This window comes from Rhinoderma darwinii, chromosome 2 (assembly GCF_050947455.1).
Source record: "Rhinoderma darwinii isolate aRhiDar2 chromosome 2, aRhiDar2.hap1, whole genome shotgun sequence".
Lineage (NCBI taxonomy): Eukaryota > Metazoa > Chordata > Amphibia > Anura > Rhinodermatidae > Rhinoderma > Rhinoderma darwinii.
Window position 1 is genome coordinate 470,857,357 of NC_134688.1, and position 6,000 is coordinate 470,863,356.

At 42.8% G+C, this 6,000-nt stretch overlaps 1 long non-coding RNA gene across 5 annotated transcripts in view; it reads left to right on the forward strand.

The window, feature by feature from the left end:
- The window catches only part of LOC142743675 (uncharacterized), a 30,818-nt gene extending 25,130 nt beyond the window's left edge, over window positions 1–5,688 (forward strand). For all 5 annotated transcript variants that reach the window (XR_012881616.1, XR_012881617.1, XR_012881614.1 and 2 more), the window contains 2 exons: window positions 4,502–4,548; window positions 5,444–5,688. This is a non-coding gene — a long non-coding RNA (uncharacterized LOC142743675). The remainder of the gene's footprint in view (window positions 1–4,501; window positions 4,549–5,443) is intronic.
- Window positions 5,689–6,000: the final 312 nt, after the last annotated feature.

A 6,000-nucleotide genomic window follows, 5' to 3' on the forward strand; every position in this document is an offset into this window, starting at 1 on the left:
GTGCCGCTTAGCATGAGCGTTCCCATTACCACTGATGTATGACGTCCTATGGATGTTTTGGCATCACGTCATAACAATGGTTGCGGCACTCGGGGGATATAGGCGGTTCCATCATGGCGGAGCCGCTCTACTGTTGCCCGTGGCTCAGGTGTAGCAGCATCGGTTCAGAATTTCTTCCCTTTATATATCCTGGTCTTTTAGCCACCATTAGCCTCCGGACAGAGCCATAGGCGAAACGCGCGTCATGTTTTGTTCTACATCCTTCCAAGGACTTTCCCATCATGGCCCACAGTATAAAGTTGGTTTCCATCATATCCATAGGTCTCTGACATTCATTCTTTGACTTGTGCATAGCTCAGAGCACATATATAGATTTATTTTATTTTTTTTTGTTGGTTTTTTCCCGCTTGGGCTTTCTCTTTTCTTTTTATGGGTTAGCGTATACTAATGATTTGGCATCACAGACTGGTTGCATGTTCATTTGGGTGTTTCTAGGGACCATTTGACCTTATGGCACTTCACTATTGTATCTACACAGATGGTCAGAGAAACCTTTTGGCATCCCAGATACATGGTCTCCTATCATTTTATATATCTGTTGCAAGCTTTATCCTTCTGTTGGGTACATATGTAGGTTTTGATATACCGCTCCATGTGATTATCAAGTGAAAAAGGGATTCTTTATTCGCCCATCTTGGGCCTTTCTCAAGCAATTCAATAGTGTGCACAACACAGGGTACATAGTGCAATCCAATAATTACATCCAATTAATACTAAACACTGATAAATATATATAATTCATAATCCATATTGTAGAGCCTATCCCTTTAAGGATCGCAAAGTGCCAAGTGCAAAAAAACTAACTATCCAATTAAAAAGCATAATACATCTCATACAGTAAACACAAAGTTTTTTGCAGGAGGAAAATTCCTCCTGCAAAAACTGCTCCAGTAGGTTTTTGCACAGTGGTTTGACAAAAACTCGTCAAAACACTCGTCGAGGTTTTTTTTTCCTCTTTCTGACTCATTGAAATGGGGTTTTGGAGGCGGAAACCGCCTCAAGATGGGTCATGTTGCTTCTTTTTACCACGACGAGTTTTTTTTACTCGTGGTAAAAAAACTCGTCTGCCTCCCATTGAAATCAATGGGAGGCATTTTCGGGCGGTTTTTGAGGAGTTTTTTGGCGCGGTTTCTGCCCCAAAAAACTTGTCAAAAAACTCTGTGTGAATATGAGTTCATTTATAGCTCACCTACCGAGGATTTCCCTGCTGCTTTCCCATATAGACTAAGGCTATGTTCACACGGAGTATTTTGGGGGAGGAATATCTGCCTCAAAGCTCCAAACGGAATTTTGAGGCAGATATTCCTCCCCCAAAATACTCCGTGTGAATAGCAATTATCGCGCCGTTTTTCGCCCGCGGCCATTGAGCGCCGCGGGCATAAAACACGCTTTCTCCTGCCTCCCATTGAAGTCAATGGGAGGTCGGAGGCGGAAGCGCCCGAAGATAGGGCATGTCGCTTCTTTTTCCCGCGAGGCAGTTTTACTGCTCGCGGGAAAAAGACGCCGACGCCTCCCATTGAAATCAATGGGAGGCGTTCTCGGGCCGTTTCTGCCGAGTTTTGCGACGCGGTTTCCGCGTCAAAAAACTCGGCAAAAGACCCCGTGTGAACATAGCCTAAGGCTGAGTTCACACGGGGCGGATAAAGTTACGCTGCGTAAAGTTACAGTGCATCCGACCAGGTGGCCGCAGGGAATTCCGGGCGAAAAACCGCACCAAACTCTGCTGCGAGGAATGTCCGCTGCGGAAAACTGCCGCATTTAGCCGTCCTGCTAGCAGACTGGCCTCCTGGGATTACGTCTCATCCCAGTAGTAGCCTGTAAATGGCTGCAGCAGTCACATGGGCTTAAACGTCATCCCAGGAGGCCAGCCTGGAGGAAGGAACACAGACTTCAGGGTAAGTATAAGATTTATTTTTTTCTGAGCAGGGATTCCGCCACAAAAAAACGCAACAACTGCTATTTGTCGCAGGTTTTACATCTTCATTGAAGTCAATGGGTTAAACCCGCAACAAATAAGCAGCGTTTACGCAAATGCAATTGACATGCAACGGAGTAAAATTCCGCACCGCATGTCACTATCTGGATAATCCGCAGTATTTACGCAATATGTCAACCCGTCCTGAAGGTTGTATGAGGCGATCCTTGGCCACGTGTAACTTCAAACCTTCCGACACTCATGAACATCGAGGTCTTTATGGACCTCAACCTAGAAATCTGCACCGGTCAAAGCCAAGTGCATTTGTAGCCAAGGCAATGGGGTTTTTGGAGACTTTTGTGGGAATTATCTCCATGAACCAACACGTTGCAAGCGATATAAAGTAGTGTTTTTGGGTGAACCCGCACCATTAGGGGGCATTGTTAAGAATTATGCTATGAGGCGAGGTCTCCAATACAGCCTACTATAGTATTAGGGATTGCCAAATGATGGCTTGCTATGTACGTCCTTTAGGCATCAATGTGTGCTGCTGTCGGCTTCCATGTTTACCACCTTCCATGTTTACCACCTTTAGAACTCTGATCTTGTCGTGGAGTCACTCCGACTTTATACAAATGCATAGCCCCTGCACACTCCTCCCCCTCCTCTTTTATGTGGCTCTTCCTATTCGGTTAATGCAGTGTTTGATGTACGGCAACAGAGAAAGAGAAACCAAGAAAGACCTAAGTCATCCTGATTTTAACCCCTTAGTGACCAGCCCATTTTAGGCCTTAATGACCAAGCTATTTTATTCGTTTTTCTATAGTCGCATTCAAAGAGCTATAACGTTTTTATTTTTTTGTCTACATAGCTGTATGAGGACTTGTTTTTTGCGGGATTAGTTGTGCTTTTTAATGGCACCATTTTTGGGTACATATAATTTTTATATTAACTTTTATTAACCTTTTTGGGGGGGATTATAAAAAAAAACTGAAATTCCGCCATTGTTCTATGCGTTTTTAAATTGACGCCGTTCACTGTGCGACGTAATTAACATGTGACCTTTATTCTATGGGTCGGTACGATTACGGCGATACCACATATGTGGAGGTTTTTTTATGTTTTACGACTTTTGCACAATAAAAACACTTTTGAACTAAAATTATTTGTTTTTGCATCGTCGCTTTCCAAGAGCCGTAATTTTTTTATTTTTCCATCAATGTAGTGATTTTTTGGGCTTGTTTTCTGCGGGACAAGACGTAGTTTTGAATGGTACTGTTTTGGGGTACATGGGACTTATTGATTCATTTTTATTATGACTTTTTTGGGGGGCAATGGAAAAAAATTGCAATTTCGCCATAGTTTTTGGCGTTTTTTTTTTACGGTGTTCACTTTGCGGTTTAAATTACATATTAACTTTATTAATGGAGTCATTACGGTCGCGGCGATACCACATATGTGTACTTTTTTTTTTTTTTTACACTTATACTAAATAAAACCACTTTTTATGGAAAAAAATGGTTTTATTTATTTTTTTACTGTACTTTTTATTAATAATCTTTATTTCACTTTGATGACTTATTTTATTAGTCCCACTAGGGGACTTTACTGTGCGATGTTCCGATCGCTGCTATAATGCTCTGGTATACTTCGTATACCAGAGCATTATTGCCTGTCAGTGTAAATCTGACAGGCAATCTGTTAGGACGTGCCTCCGGCGCGTCCTAACAGGCATATGTCCAGGGCAGACCAGGGGGCTTTTATCAGTCCCCCGGCTGCCATGACACCCCATCGGAGACCCGCGATTTCATTCGCGGGCCGCCGATGGGTGACAGAGGGAGCGCACTCCCTCTGTAAACAAAGTTAAATGCCGCGGTCGCTATTGACGGCGGCATTTAACGGGTTAAACGGCCGCGATCGAAGTAAACTTCGATCGCGGGCGTTGGAGCAGGAGCTCAGCTGTCATCAGACAGCAGAGCCCCGGCTCCTGCCTGCACGGGAGACCCGTGCAGGACTTAGACTAGGCTGACGTGAAAAGGCGTCAGCCTAGCCTAAAGCCCAGTAGTGAATCACGTGAAAAGGCGTATTAGTGGTCACTAAGGGGTTAAGCAGCGCTCTGGGCAAAACTGTTCTGCTTAGTGTAAGACCTGAGGGGGCGGAACATGTTTTTGTTTTTTTATAACCCCTGCAATATACACCGCCCCCTCATGTCCTGTGCTAGGCATAACCCAGCGTATAAGTATTCATTTAATTCACCATTCTGAGGGGCATGGACCCTTTACATTTTTTACGGCAATAACTGTAGATTCATTTTAACCCCTTTCCATCCTGTGACCTAATATAACGTCGCGGTGAGCGTGACGTTGCTCCTAACTGGCGGTGATGGGTTACTATGGCCAGCGGGGGCCTAACAATAGCCCCCAGGTCTACCAAGTACGATAAATTATTAGACCCTGCATTACCTTAATTGTGAATATGATAATGAAATTTTGAAAAATGATACTGAAATATTGCAATGTATTACAGAATCGGGAGATCGAATGTTGAAGTCCCATAGGGGGACTGAAGAAAAAGTAAGAAAAAAAAGTTTAATAAGGTTTAAAGAAAAAGAAAAATCTCCCCAAAATTTTTTTTTATAAAAAAAAAATCGAAAAACAAAACATAACTGATATGGTCACATACGTAGCGTAATATAAAATGATCATGTTGTTTAGCCCACACGGTGAGCGTCGCAAAAAAAAAAAAAAGTGCCAGAATTGCTGTTTTTGTTTTTTTTCTTCCTGCCTCCCCCAAAAACAAGAAAAAGTGATCAAAATGTTGTACACCTAACTGTAAAAAATATAGCTCGTCCTACGTAACAAAATGTTATGGCTCTTAGAATACGGCGACACAAAAAACTAAAAATTATACAAAACAATATTTGTACCCCAAAACGGAGCCATTTAAATATAAAACATTCTGCAAAAAAAACAAAACAGCCTTTATACGGCTACAGGGAAAATAAAAAACAGGAAAAACTAAGTGTCCTTAAAGGGGTTTTTCCGAGAGCTAAAAACATTTGGCCAAAGGCAGGTAATGTGATAAAATACCAAAAAACATGACACCTGGTTTATCCCCTGCCGCTCCAGTGCCGCTGCTCCCGTGATCCCGCCGATCTTTGTACATGATCACCGCTAAGGCCAGTGATTGGCTTCGGTGGTCACGTGCGGGCAGCGGGCCCGCCATCACTGAGTAATGTTTTCTTTTGTTAGTTCATCACATTCCCAATTTTTTTGGGCTCTCGTAAAACCGACGCTGCATTAATCCGACTACATTTTGTAGCAAAACCCGCTCACATGGGGCCACATATTTGTTCAAATCATATAAATATTTAAAAATATATTAACACCAATTGTTATTGACATTTCCAAAAAGTTGATACATTGTGTCTTTTTTTTTTTTGTAAATGTTGTGCTTTTCGTTTTCCAGGGTTTACAGCTCATTAGGAGAGAATGCCGGATGTCTGCCGTGGTGTTGTATTCCCGCTGGGAGCCGGCAAGGCTCGAGACATCACGCTTCACATGCCCTTTTGTTAAGTGATGCGCAGTCAATAAAGGTCTCCATGGTAACGCTGTGATGTATACACCAAGGAGCCCTTGTTACCCGATAGTGCCCTGCTTGGGTACTGTGTACATATTCCCATTCATAAAAATAAAAAAAAGTTTGTAGTATGACCAGCCTTTCCTCCTGTGTCAATAGTATCAAGGGGTTTCCGAGCGCTTCGTGCAGGTGGTCGAGGTGGCAAAATGCCCTCATCCCTACAAATTTACAGGTAGTACAGGGATTAAGGTTCAACAGATATCCCTGGATGGTAAATGGAAGAGTACCTATAGTTTAATTTTATTTGCTCCTCAATAGGTCCAATTTTTTTTTATATAGGGGTCAGAGACTTGTTTTTTATTATACAAAGCCCCAAATTTTCTGCTTCCCTCCAGTACATGATAAAATTCTGGATGCCGGCAGCCACCACTAGGGGGAGCTCTGCA